This window comes from Rhinopithecus roxellana, chromosome 17, assembly GCF_007565055.1.
Source record: "Rhinopithecus roxellana isolate Shanxi Qingling chromosome 17, ASM756505v1, whole genome shotgun sequence".
In the NCBI taxonomy this organism is placed as follows: domain Eukaryota; kingdom Metazoa; phylum Chordata; class Mammalia; order Primates; family Cercopithecidae; genus Rhinopithecus; species Rhinopithecus roxellana.
In genome coordinates, this window is record NC_044565.1 from 58,340,276 (window position 1) to 58,353,209 (window position 12,934).

The 12,934-nt window shown below is 46.4% G+C and overlaps 1 protein-coding gene across 3 annotated transcripts in view; it reads right to left on the reverse strand.

Annotated features, from left to right (window-relative positions):
* FAM49A (family with sequence similarity 49 member A) overlaps window positions 1-12,934 on the reverse strand; it is a 112,692-nt gene that overhangs the window by 58,632 nt on the left and 41,126 nt on the right. For 2 of the 3 annotated variants that reach the window (XM_030920760.1, XM_030920761.1), the window contains exon 2: window positions 8,031-8,187. The gene's annotated coding sequence lies outside the window, so the exon portion shown is untranslated. The remainder of the gene's footprint in view (window positions 1-8,030; window positions 8,188-12,934) is intronic. The other variant, XM_030920762.1, reaches the window with a different exon arrangement.

A 12,934-nucleotide genomic window follows, 5' to 3' on the forward strand; every position in this document is an offset into this window, starting at 1 on the left:
CAGACAGGACACAGGGCAGGCGCCCTCCGCAGGCTCAGGGTTGGCATGGTGACGCCTGGGACCATCTTCACTCAATTCTTCGCTTCCGTTTCACTCGATTATCACTGTGTGAGATCTTGCCCCAGAAGGACAGAGCAATCCTGAGGGCGAGGCCTGATGTCAGGGGAGAACAAGCAGTCTTTGTCAGGTCCCTCAAGGGGACGAGGCCGGCCTGGCTCAGGCTGCACACAGAGGAGGCCTGTGCTCACTCGGCCGTAGAGTGGTGGCCTGCTCCATCCTTCATGGTGGGAACCCACCACTTGAACATTCTACATCCCCCTCCTCCTGACTCCAGGACTGGGCAAAGTGGAGGGATCTGCTCCTGGGGCCTGCAGGAATTTGCACTGAAAAGGCTTCAAGCACACACTTGAAACTTACTGCTCACATTAGCACCAAAAACTCTTTGTTGAACAATTCCTCTCCCTTTGGCTGGTTTCCCACTGTCCCATTCACAATGGCATCCTTTCCTACGTCACCCTTTGTCAACTCTCCAGCCTTCCCTGGCTCCCCCGGGCTCCTGCTTCCACACTGACTCTGGGCCTCTCACTCCCTCTAAGAGGACTCATCGCTCAGAGGACCGTCCCGCCTCTGGTCTCCTAAGGCCTTTTGTTGGTTGTCTGAAGGGAACAGATAGTGTCACACACTAGGGATGTCTGTTGGGTGTTCATCCTGATATCTGTCAGGATGCTGGCCTCGGCTTTGCAACTCAGTCATCCAGGAGATGCTTCACAAATGGTCAGCAAGTGTTTGAACCTACTTCGTACTGCAGACGCTTGTTTCTAACAGAAAATTCAACTGAGGCTTTAAGTCAAAATAAAAATCGGTCACAATCACAGAGTCCACAGGCACCTTTCTAAATGCTTACCTGTATTAACTCATGTAGAGATCACAGAACCCTTACAAGGTTGGTGCTATTAGTCTTCTCATTTTAGAGATGAAGAAACTGTCCTATGAAGAGGTTTGATAACTTGCCCAAGAGCATCAGCCGGTAGGGGGCTGAAGAGGATTCCAATCCAGGCAGTCTAGCTCCAGAGCCTGGACTCTTAAACGCAGCACTACAAAGGATTATATCAAGACCACAATTAAAGCAAATCTTACCTGAAGCCCACTAACATGTACAATATTTGTTATATGGGGGTCCTGAGACTAGGTACGTGTGCCTCTGCAAATGTCATCAAGTTTATAGGCTCCTTGTATTACACGTTATAGCAACGGAAGACAATTGATAGATGGCTGTTCCCCTTCTTCCTTGATGTGCAGCATAGTAAAGCCTTCAGGTCTGGAGACAGGAAAGAGCTGAGGTACGAGAAAGAAGGTCCTAAGAGGGGCACTGATGACCAAGTGGGGACCTTAGAGGAAACACTGGCCAAGTTGGTTTCAGCAGTCACAATTCTTCATAACTCCTCTGCTAGTGTGCACCTGGTCCCAACCCCCGGACTCTACCTACTTCTGGGTCAGTGCAGTGTCCCTCCTGGGGCCAGTGTGCTGCCAGCTTATAGCTCCAAACAGAGAAAGGCAGGCTTGCCATCAGGCCTAGGCTAAAAGCCCCTGCCAAGCTGGTTCTCCTGGATTCCAACCCAAAGAAGGAACAAAGACAGGGTTGGAAGAAGGAGAGAGCACTGAAACTAAGGAACTGAACATTGTAGCTGTGCCAGAGCTCTCAGCATAGGGCTGGTAGCTGCCTCATTCAGGCCTGCAGCTGGGAAAGTGGGGTACAAGCTAGCCCCATTTCACTTTGTGAGCTAGATCAGCTGTTGTCTGTTGAGGGCTGACAGAGGCCCTGCCTGCCATGAAGAGGTGAGGGGTAATTTATCTCCCTCCAGCGGGGCTTCCTGTTGGTGGTGGTTTAAGTGCAAACCCCACATTAGGGTCCTGCCAGGCCATGTGGGATTCAACAGGACTCAAGGACTCTTTTGGGAGTTGGGTGTCTTAAAGACAAGTTCAGAGATGGAAGAAGCTGCATGATCAAGCCCAGTTCCCTCATAGTGATGATGAAGGGAGGAGGGCTGACCAAGGTTAATTGGTGAGTCAGTGGCAGTTTGGACTAGAATCCACGTTAACCCCAGATAGCATGGTCACTTTTTGTTTTTCTTCCGCTCTCCCTTTTTGTTTATTTTTAAATCTGTATCCCTGTTGTATCAAGAAAGTGCTACAGAGAGGCAGCACTGCGGGGTTTTGAAGGAGAAAGGAACTCTTTTCGGCTGGGCTATCAAGTCAGGCTTCTTTGGGGAGGTGGCCTTTGGTGTGGATTCTGAGGACGTGGAGGACTACAGAGCCCGGGCCAGGGTGAGAGTGTGCTCGAACATGCCTCAGTGCAGGAGCAGGGGCAGGAGGATGCTGCCTCTAAAAAGAACACTGCCCTCAGTCCCTTTTCCCAGCATCTTCTCTTTCTTTCTCTTTTTAAACTATCCTTTTGAATTTCACCTGATGTAAAAGGAATGCTCACTCCCCCTGGCTGCAGCCAGCGTTTTGGAGAGAATGGGGTCAGAGAAAACACGTGTTGAGGTCTACTTTTCCTTAGAGGAAGAAGAGAAGAAACCCAGGTCATCGGTCTTGCCTCCAGCCCAGTCCTTTAGGAAGAACAAATAGGGCCCCTAAGAACAAGAAACCAGACAGCCTCACTGTAAGGAGGGCAAGTGGTTCTAAATGCAGTTCGGTAAAGGGTATGTCATAGAGCTGCCCTTGTCTCCAAAAGATTCCATCAGAGCAAAGCACTCACCCAAAAGCCCCTCGCTGTTGAGATGTTCATGCCAACTAGGACTGAGGCATGGTTAGGTTTAGAGATGATTCTGTAAGGAGGGATGACTGCCCAGTCTCTAGAACTAGAACCAGCTTCCTTGTAAGGTGGTGAGTTCTCCATTCCTGGAAGTGTGTGAGCGGACACCGAAGGGAAAGATGTAGCTTTCATAGGGCTTCTAGACATATGCTGCTCTGACCTCACTGCTTGCCCAGTCCTGCATTTTGGAGTTTAGGTGAGACTCAAGTCCAAACACAATGCTTAGTTTCATAGTTTCCTCCTTGGTCTGCCTGAAGCCCCATCTGCTTGTGGAGAGGATGATACACAGCCTGAACAGTGCAAGAGGGGACAATTAGACAAAAGTTTTGATCCTGATGTCCTCATAGCTGTGGGCTTTGATCAAGCCATTTCCTCCCTGAGCTTCAGTCTCATCTTCTGTACTTGGTCCCAGGCTACCTCCTGGAGCTCGTGAACATCCAATACCATGAAGTGCTGAGATCTTGGCACATCCGGGAAAGTGTGCAGGTGAAAGATTAAGTCTAGTGCATCCATTCATCTTCCAGCCAGCAGGGGTGATGGGAAGTCAACTGCACCATGCTCTGAGCTAGGTTCTAGAATAAATTCTACATAATGTACACATATATACATACACACATATACTCATATATGCACACACTTACGTACATGCATATGTACATACACACATACATAAAGCCCTGTGTGTGTGTGTATACATACACATATACATATACATACACACACACACACATATACGTATTCCACCCCAAGAGTTCCAAAAAGAAGGTAGCAGGGGAAATACAGTTTTCACTTAGTAGAAGCAGACTCGGGTCTCTGTAAAGCTGCATTTTACCACCAGAGAGCTATGGTGCAATCCATGCTATTAAATCAGTGTTTCTGGATATTGAAGACGAATTCCTCTTCCTCTTCTTTCTACTTCTTTTCTTGGTCCTCTTACCCTATTCTGCTCACTAACACCTCCAAAGGGTCAGAGAAAAGATCAATTCAAATTAGTCAATTTGCTTCTTTTTAGTCACTGTTGGGAACAAAGTGGGAGGATGAGGAGGTGGCCACTAATGGATTTTTGAAAAGCAGAGTTGAGGCATTATCTGAGCATGATGAGCAGGCTGGCTATTTCCTCCTCACCCATGACAGAGAAATCAATGTTGGCCCTTATTTATAGAGTGCAGTTCTGTACCTGAGTATCTCTCTTCCAGCTCCCAACTCCTACTCATCCTTCAATGCCCAAATCATATGGCTCCTTTTGGAGCCTTCTCTGACTGTCCTGGGCAGAGAACACATTCCATCCTCTGCATCCACATCGCTTTGTTCATGTCTGGGTTCTTATCTGCCATGTGCTCCTCTGACTGTTGGCTGCTTTTGTCTTTGTCACGTGATTAGAAACTCCTTGAGGTGCTGACCATGTCTCATTTGTCCTGATGTTCATGGCCCAACACAGGGTGTGGCCCTTGGTAGATACTCAGATATTACCTCTTTAATGAGTGTGTAATTTCTAAAAGAACACTCTGATTTTAGTATTCACTGGAGAGATGGTTAAGGAATGGATATTACTCATTCCTTTTCTGATGGGAAGAAAATGTAACAAGACCTAAATCCCAACATTTCTACTAGAATAGTTAAGTTTTTGCCAGCCAGTTCTATGAGAAACAAAACTTATGTTCTAACCATTTCACAGTTATTTGTGTACTAAAGATTGTGCACGAAATGATGATGTTTAACATTCACTACAGCACCAATGGTGGGAAGGGTCATTGTCTGCATCTACTACCCATAGCCATCTCATTCAGTTGATCTGTGTGAACTTATTTTACAGCCAAGGAAAATATAATCTTATAATAATATATGAAAGAGGTATAAAATAAGCATTTTAAGGAACCAGGGTTTCAAATAAAATTAGGCTCTTTGCCTCTTAAAACTCCAATCTTATCAACTCATCCATTTTTGCTTAAAACTGTGAGCAGCTCTGAGCTGTCCTCAAAATAGACTCAAACCACTCGGCTTGGTCTGGAAAATCCCTCATTCATACCCTCGCCTCCCTCCCTAAGTGAGTCCCTTGGTCTCGCAGACTCACCTCTCCAAATTCCACAGTCTCAGGAAGGAGGTGAAGGTGCACAGGGTTCCCCAAGGCACAGCTCTTGCCTATGTATCTCCATCTCCCAGCCTGGAAATTCCTAACACCCTTCCCTGAAGCATCTTGACCTCCTTGCTTGGTACCTGCCTGGCTACATCTCATCTCCAGGACTGAGTGCAGATAACCTACTCCTAGGAAGCTTCCATGGTTGCACCCCTCTATCTGGGTCAGGGGACTCCTTCTCTGAGCTCCCCAAACACCCATTCCTACTGCAACACTGATGAAAGTGTGTTGTCTAGCCATTTGTGTGTCTCCTCGTAAAACCAGAAGCAACTCAACCACAGGGGCTGACCTAGTCCTCATTTATCCCCAGTGCCTGGTGCAGCATTCACATAGAAGAGGCACTCATATATCTGCTGAATGAATGATCCTCCTTCTACCCTGAAGGCAAGAAGCAGACTCAGGTCTCTGTAAAGCTAGACCAAATGTCTATCATGTAAGTAAATTCCAAGAGAACAGGTAAAAGTGATCTATGGGAGGTTCCACTGGAAAATTCCTACTCTAACAAATTGGCTCTATGATGATCAAATTAAGACAACTGTTTACTTCAACTTACTTTATTGATGCAGCTTCCTCAAGAAGCCTTGATAGCACCAGGCCATGGAGTCCTAAGAAAGGGACCCAGACTCATTAATCTGCAGTCTCAGTAGCTAGGGCCCAGTAAAGATTTTCGAATGAATGACTAACACAACATTGTGTAAGAGCTCTGGCGAAGAGAAAGGAGGCGTAGAAGAATCTCCAGAAAAGCCAGTCAGAACATAAACGCCCAAGTCCTTTATGCCCTCGCTTCATTCCACAGGCTCCTCATTCCTTCTGCTCCAATCTTACTGGTCACTCAAGTTTGGGTAAAGCCTAAGCACATTCCCTGCTCAGAGCTTTAGTTCTGGCTCTTCCTTCTAGCCTTGCTCCCTTACTTTCTCCAGATCCTGCCCAAATAATGCCTTATCCAGAGGTGTTCCCTGGCACTCTATATAAAACACTAATGCCCATTTCCCTCAACTCTCTAGCTCTCTGACTTAGCTTTATTTTTTTCTGCTTTACTTTTTTCATAGCACCTAATACTGCCTGATGTAATACATGCATGTGTGTTACTTGTTGATGATCCCTTGACTCTACTTGAATGCAAGCTCCTTGAGAACAAGAACTTGGTTTTGTTCTGTCCTGTATCCCTGGCACCAAGATCAGCGCGAGCCACCCACTGCATGGTTCATGTTCCATGAACATCTGTTGACTGAATGAATGACTGGATGAATGACTGCCTTAGAAAAGGTAACAGGCAAGGAAGAAAGCCCTGAATGAGCATATGCTTGGACCCTGACTGTCTTGCTGAGTGCCAGGCCAGGACACCTGTCCCAAATCAATTGACCCTTACTCTTGGTCTTGGATGTAGGCTAGTCTGAAGGGGAAAAGCTACCAGGAGGGAGTTAGTTTTCAGCTAATACCTCATGGGACAAAGGGGTAGGAAAGTAGTGGTTCTAACTTTGGGTATGGCAGAGAAAACCTTCCAATGACCAGGTTGGAGAGGCAATCTGGCTAAAATCCAGGTGAGAAAAGGCTTCTATGGATGAAGAGCTCTGAAATAAAATAGGCTGTTAACAGTTTCTCTCCTTTTTAAATTGTTGGGACTTAACAGTATTTGTGGACAAGGCCTGTCCTAGATTTTAGGCACAAGGCTCAAATGAAATCCAGATATGGGATCAAAGCTATATTTAAGTAGCTCTAAAAAAGGGTGGGTAGCGAAAGGAGCTGGTATTTGCTGAGGTCTCCTATAAGCAAGAAACCATGCTCATGCATGATCTCACTTAATCCCCAACACAAGCCTATAACATGGAGTGTACTATCCCTACCTTACAGGTGGGGAAACAGAAGCTTGGGGATTTAAAATGGTGATTTAAGCAAAATCACTGAGTCAACACATAGCACAGCTGAGATCTGAAGTCAGGTGTGTCTAAGTTGCAAAGCTTCTCTCCTTCCTCTGAATTATGCTATAGCTCAGAAACCACCATAGAGAAAGAAACCACAAGAGGAAGAAAGGAAGCAGGCATGAGATAAACATGTTCCCCAAGAATAAGAGTCTGGCATAAGAAACAAGTCTAGGTTAAGACAATCCTGGGAATGCAAAACGAGTTTTAGATATCACCTGGTCTTACCTTCTGTCCTATGCTTAGCTTTATGAAACGCTTCTGGTTTTAGTTTTCAAGAAAGGTCAAGGTATCTGGCTGAAAAAGAAGAGCTTCAAGACAGAGGATAGCAGACGGTAACACCAAAAACTAGTGCAAGAGTGAAGATGTGTGGCCATCTCAGTGTGTTGGCTTTTTTTTTTTTTTTTTTTTTTTTTGATGATTCCTAACCGTGAGTCCTTACACTGGGCCTGCTTAAGGGAGATGTGTTAATATACCACAGTCCAGGCAGCTGAACCCTTGACCAAACTTTAGTCATCTGGGAGGGATGTCAGCCTACATCAGGTGCAGTTCTAGTGAAGACATTCTAGTAGATGTGGCCACATTCCTTGCACATAAGAAGGAAAGGATCCATAGGTGATTGGGAGGAGGGGAGAGAGAAGAGCAATAAGCAGACAGAGCCATTGTGTTGGTGGTCAGGCAAGCGGGTGATGAGAGTGGTTAGCTGCAGCCTGTCTGCTGCAAGTGCTCTTGGATGAAACTTCATGAACTGAATTTGTTTCTAAAGATGTGGCAGACGGGATGCAAGTCAGTTCTCTGACATGGGATCTAAATTCCATCTCAGATTGGCTACCAAAGGACCTCTCCTCCTATTGTCTAAATCTAGTTGGGCAGAAAGGAACACTAAATGGTTCAGCAAGGAAAAAGGAACCTAGATCTACAGCTCGAACCTGTTCTTCCCCTGCATGTAATTCTCAGCTACCTTCTTTCATTCCTTAACCCCCAAAGACTCAAGATAGCACAGATCCCATTCAGAATACAGCTATAGAACCCAGAGCCTTGGACGCCTTCCTTGATACTTTCATGTCTTTCATAATATGAGCATGCATATGACATATTTCCTGCAGTACAATGACAGTTATCACTGTGCTACACGCCATAACCAAAGTCAACTGTTTCTTACCTGGAAATATCTCCTGTGATTCAGTTTCACCAATCCAGGCTGATGGGATGAATCAGCTTAGCTGCTGTCTGGCCAAAGGAAGTTGGGCTTCCCAAATCAGGACGGTGGCCTCCTAAAGTCCTGTAGCTTTTCTGTCCTTTAAGATGGTGGTACCCTGCTAAAAAGGGAATGCAAGTCATGTTACTGTGAGAAGCAATTTCCTATTCTCCTCTAGTCACAATATATTTTTTAAGGAGAGCAGAGAGTCACAGGATCATAGATTATTAGGCCTGAAGGACATCTAAGAGATAATCTTGTCTAATTCTTTCATTTTATAATTAGGAGGTTGAGGCTCAGAGAAGAAGCAGCCTCACTCGGGGACTCAGCAGTTTGGGAGTCGAATACACATTGGAACATATCTCTGACTCTCTGGCCTTTGTCATATTTTTTAAATGCAGCCACATGGTGAGGCTGACTTCTCAAACACGTGGTCATTGACCTTGAATGGGAAGTCTTTTTATTTTTTATTTTTTGTTGAACAGATTTTGAAAAAGGGGGGTGGCACTTTTTCCAGATTGCTGTTTTTGTAGTTTCACCCCTGGGAGCTAAATTAGTAAAACAGCCCACCTCAGGCATGTGACTGGGATGGTTCTCCCTGCTCCTCACTAGAAAAATATTGTTATAAAATACCATGACCCATGAACACAGTGACACAGTGGGGAGTGAGTGCTGCCCTTCAGTGAGAAGCGTATGTGGCCCCAGGTCTCTCTCTCTGTCCCTCTCTCTCCATGTTTCAGAGAAACACAGCAACAGACATGGACTCTTTTTCCATGAGTATCATTTATTGCAGGGTTTTCTTCCTGGCTCCTGTGCATTTGAATGGCCACTCCTTTGTGCAGAAAACCAAATCACAGAAAACAGAGGGGAGCTCTCACTTATTAAGCAAATATCTGTCAGGCATACCATGAGAATTGTATAGATAAACTTTCTTATTAATTTGCCCTTAAAAAATCCCGGTGAGATACCGTTAATTCCATTTTTCCAAAGAGGTAGGAAATCAGTCTTTCAAGAGCTAGGATGATTTGCAGAGTCAAAAAGAGATACAATGCAGAACCAGAAATAAACCCATGCCTCCTAAATCTACTTTTTGCTATCTAAACTGAACTATAGTTTGTTTCTAGGGCAAAACACTAGAGTTGCCTGTTTTTTCCAGTGTTTCAGCTCAAATGCATGAGACAGTTCTTTGGAAGCTGAAATTGTTATAAGGGCATGAAAGATTACTCTTATTAGATTCTCTTTCTGATGGGGGTGGGGGATGGTGGTGGGGCTTGTGGGGGAAGGAGGGGGTCTACAATCCAAGACTTCCTGCCAGGCTCCCAGGCCCCTAGAGGCTGGGCTGGTTCTGGCTCTCAGCAGCAGGGCCAGCAGCAAGAGGGCACCTCAGGAAGTCACAATTATCAATGCTCCCTGGCTCAAGGCTTTGTTCCTGTTCTCAGACAACAAGGGACAGGCCAGGAGAGATGGGGTGGGGGTGGAGAAAGAGGAAGAAAAAACAGGAAGTGAAGTGGGGGAGGAGGGAAGGAAATGATAGAGAAAACATAGCAACTCTGAAATGTCCTTGGCTTGATGAGAAAGTGATTTCTGAGTGGACATTAGTGGAACTGGGCCCTGCATTTTGGGAAACCGGATTGTGATGGTAATGGGGCGGGGCCAAGACGTTTACTTCCTCCGAACTCAGGGTTGGGGTCCACAAATTCCATTTCCCACCACCAAGCACAGCCTGGTACAGGGCTGTTTTCCACACACTCAGGTGTAGACACGGAAGGTGATGAATTTCCAAAGAAGGAATCTGGGGGAAGGCCATGTTCCTCACCTCCTGACTGTGGCTGAGGGGACAGGCGTGTCACAAAAGGATCTGGAAAGTGATCAGGTATCAGGGAGAGCTATCCCATCCTCACTGCTTTTTTTTTTTTTTCTCAAATGTCCTCAAAATTGAACCCATTTTCAGAGTGCATGACTGGGACGGATTCACTCAGCTGGGTTCAGCACGAATGCTGCTATCTTCCACCACAAAACCAAGAGGGTCAGTCAGGCGGAACACTGGGTTTCCTCCTGATCATGATTCTAAGGCACCTCCTGCTTGTTTTCCTATCCATTTTGTTCACTCCATTTACTTACTGAGGCTTACAGAAATTCCCCAACTCCAAATGCACATCATAAAGAATGACAGTCACCTGGTAACTTAAACAACCACACACCACACATAGAGATGACCCTAATAATAACTTAATAATCAAGTACCACTTCTACTCATACTAATACTATTCATAGACCTCTGATGGGCACCAGGGCATAGAGAATGCAGAGCCCCCTTATGGGTAAGCCATCACATACCGGTCCCCCCTACTCCAGCGGGTCCCCCATACTGGCTATACATCTAAGAAGCTAACAAAAAATACAGACACAATCCAGAGTAGCGATCAGGAAACTTGTATGGTTAAAAATCTTCTCAGAGGGTTTTAGTGTCACCAATCTGGCTCTGATCCATGGACTAGCATTCAGTTAACATGGACCCCAACTCAGTTCTCACCCTCACCCCACCTTCTCCCAGCTTACAGATGCAACCACAAAGGCTCTCCAAGGGAAGGGGCTCACTCCAGGTCCCACAGCTAATGGCCTCCCAGGGATCTGCCCCACTCCTCCAAACCAAACATAGAACAAAAAGTCAGTATATGTTTGAGAGGACTCCAAGCCTTCTGAAGCAATTGCTGATGGTTTACGGTGTGAGTCACCCCGGGGCAAGTGTCCATTAGGGAGAACAGAGAGCAAGCGGGGGAAAGAAACTGAAAACTCTCATCTCTCATCTCCACAGACTGCACAACCTCACATATCACCAGCAACACCAGCATGCATTTGCTGCCATCCAAGCAGCCACGCTCGGCCCAGGCTACTTCCACAGTGCTATGCCCCGTGCCTGGCCTGGTGGGGATGCACACAACCCAACACAACCAGGAGTTTGCCCTTCTGTAGCACCTGGCAGCCAGTAAAATGCTTTCCCATATCTTTTCATCTTTGCTCATTTTGAGAGAGGTACAAAGCTGAGGGGTAATCACCCCAGTTTATAAATGGAGAAGCCGAAATCAGAGACAGGAGGTGCCTTATCCAGAGTCTCAAAACAGAACTAGGGCCTGAAATAGGCATCTCCTGTCTTCCAGTCTAGTGACCTTTCCCTGTGTCCTGTCCCTCCCCACCCCACTCAGGGTAGGGCTAGAGAACAGCATCAAATGGCTGCTGCCTTCCCCTTCTGAATGGTTCTGGAAATTGAAAAGCAAGGCGGGGCAACAGAAGGGAAGGCAATATCCACTACGAGAGGCCAAAAGGGCCCCAAAGACCACATCCTCACCCTCCGGGGTGGGCAGTGAAGAGACCCAAAGCCCAGGGTGGGGCATGCTTGTGCCCACAGTTTACCAGCAGCAGAGCTTAGACTGAGTCCCTCAATACTAGCAGCACAGACCAACACCGAGAAACCAGAAGGGGCAGGTGTTTAGATAATAAAAATGGCTAACATTGATCAAGTACTTACTGCGTATTGGGCTTTGTTTAGCACCGTGCATATAGTGACTCCCTGAAACCTCATGGCAACCAAACTACATAGGCATTATTATTGTCCCCTTTTACAGATGAGCTAACTGAGGCACAGAATGATTAAGTCACTTGTCCATGGGATTTAGCTTTTGAGTGATAGAGTCAAGGTGTGAATGTAGGCAGTCTGGCTCAAATTCTGCAAAGTCAAATAGCGGAAAGAAAGAGAATAAAGCAAATACACTAGGAACAGACGACACCTTCCTTCAAAAGGAGAGAAGGAAGATAGGAGACTCTCCAGGCAGGAAAGACTGAGAGACGTTGTGCAGGCAGAATTAGGAATTTAGTCCCTAGTCCCCTCTGGGTAGCAGCTGACCAATGTCAGCCAACACCAGTAAATGACATCCTGGTCTTCGTGTTTATACAGCCACACTGTGGGAGGAGCGAGTGGCTGGGCCAGGGAGGGGACAAAGGGAGGGCCTGAGATGGAAGAGTCACCAGGATGGGTGGAGGGGATGATGCTTTAGGAATCTAATTCCTATGTCCCAGAGGGATGGAGCAGCTGGGCAGGCAGGCAACTCCCTTTGTGCATCCCCAGCACCAGCAGGGCACACATGCCCGGGACACCAGGCTTCGGGGATGCCACTGGGTTTCAGCCCCATGAAGCCTGGGAAGCCAGGAAAGACAGGGGTCATCTCTTACCATTTCCCCCAGGAAGAGACTAAAGCCAAAAACCGTCACAGCCCTAGAACAATAACAACAACAATAACAGCAGTCACCATTTGTTGGCAGGTTATGATTTGTCAGTAAATATGCTAGATGCTGTATATAGATTATATAAAAACAATAACGACTCTGAGAGGTCCATATGATTATTCTTAATTTACAGTTGAGAAAAGCTAAGTAATTCTGCAAAGGTCAAAGCTAGCAGGCTATGAGAAAGGACCTGAACCACCATTTATCGGACTGTGAGGCCCCTGATCTCACCTCAAAGCCGTGTGTGCTGTGAAATGGTGAAGTGACTTGCCCACGACCGTGCAGCCGTGCTAACCCACAGCCAGCTTCTGGGCTGTCAGAGCACACAGGCACAGGCTTTTACGTCCACATACTCCCTACACTACACATCCACACTAAGTGCTGCTAACCACTTTTATATACACAGACAAACAATTGGGGTGACTTAATGGTTTATCATCCAAACCAGGATACCTCTGAGAGTGAAAGGGGGCCCTTTTAATAATATTGCTGGGACAACAGGCAGACACCAGGACTGTCCTAGGCATGTAAGAACAAGCGGTCACCTGAATACAATCCACACTCCCACAGGCTGGTTACTTTTATAT